This window comes from Perkinsus marinus (assembly GCF_000006405.1).
Source record: "Perkinsus marinus ATCC 50983 genomic scaffold scf_1104296929882, whole genome shotgun sequence".
NCBI lineage: Eukaryota > Perkinsozoa > Perkinsida > Perkinsidae > Perkinsus > Perkinsus marinus.
This window is the reverse complement of record NW_003216316.1, coordinates 1-1,121: the sequence shown is the minus strand read 5'-3', so window position 1 is coordinate 1,121 and position 1,121 is coordinate 1. Positions and strand designations below refer to the sequence as shown.

The window sequence follows — 1,121 nt, the reverse complement described above, 5'->3', positions numbered from 1 at the left end:
CGGAGTTGAACTGACGACCTCCCGCTTATTAAGCGGGTGCTCTACCAACTAAGCTAAGAAGACACGGTCTCGTAAGGGTAAAGTCTAACCATGTCGTGAAATTTCACAATGAAACGCATACCACAATTTAAGTGGTGCAAAGATTTGGTGCTAAATTTCAGTGAAGAATTACGAAATGCCGACAAACCGACTCAAAGCAAGCCTTCTGCCGGAGTTGAACCGACGACCTCCCGCTTGCTCAGCGGGTACTCTACCAACTAAGCTAAAAAGGTACGATCTCGCAAGTGTAAAGTCTAACCATGCCGTAAAGTTTCACAATTAAACGCATACCACAATTTAAGTGGTGCAAAGATTTGGTGCTAAATTTCAGTGAAGAATTACGAAATGCCGACAAACCGACTCAAAGCAAGCCTTCTGCCGGAGTTGAACCGACGTCCTCCCGCTTACTTAGCGGATGCTCTACCAACTAAGCTAAGAAGACACGATCTCGGAAGTGTAAAGTCTAACCATGCCGTAAAATTTCACAATTAAACGCATACCACAATTCAAGTGGTGCAAAGATTTGGTGCTAAATTTCAGTGAAAAATTACGAAATGTCGTCGGTTTCCGACAAACCGACTCAAAGCAAGCCTTCTGCCGAAGTTGAACCGACGACATCTCGCTTACTAAACGGGTGCTCTACCAACTAAGCTAAGAAGGCACAGTCTCGTAAGTGTGAAGTCTAACCATGTCGTAAAATTTCACAATTAAACGCATACCACAATTTAAGTGGTGCAAAGATTTGGTGCTAAATTTCAGTGAAGAATTACGAAATGTCGTCGGTTTCCGACAAACCGACTCAGAGCAAGCCTTCTGCCGGAGTTGAACCGACGACCTTCCGCTTACTAAGCGGGTGCTCTACCAACTAAGCTAAGAAGGGACGGTCTCGTAAGGGTAGATGATGTTTACGCAGTAGACAAGGTTAGTTGTGGGTGTCGCAATGACCGTTTCATGTGACGCACTGCGGAAGATTCTTCGTGACAATTACAGTGAAGACCATCGATCGATAGGTTATCGTGAATCTCGTTCACGACTCATTCGATTGTCTTGTGAGAAGTTTTCACCTCGGCCTCCGGCTGTTA

The 1,121-nt window shown here is 45.0% G+C and overlaps 4 non-coding genes across 4 annotated transcripts; all 4 read right to left on the bottom strand.

The window, feature by feature from the left end:
• Window positions 1–199: 199 nt before the first annotated feature.
• Window positions 200–272, bottom strand: Pmar_PMAR007837. The gene has a single exon. It is a non-coding gene; the product is annotated as a tRNA-Ala (tRNA).
• Window positions 273–408: 136 nt separating this feature from the next.
• Pmar_PMAR007836 lies at window positions 409–481 on the bottom strand. The gene has a single exon. It is a non-coding gene; the product is annotated as a tRNA-Thr (tRNA).
• A 146-nt stretch (window positions 482–627) lies between these two features.
• On the bottom strand, window positions 628–700 carry Pmar_PMAR007835. The gene has a single exon. It is a non-coding gene; the product is annotated as a tRNA-Thr (tRNA).
• A 146-nt stretch (window positions 701–846) lies between these two features.
• Pmar_PMAR007834 lies at window positions 847–919 on the bottom strand. Its single transcript has one exon. It is a non-coding gene; the product is annotated as a tRNA-Thr (tRNA).
• Between the last annotated feature and the right edge of the window lie 202 nt (window positions 920–1,121).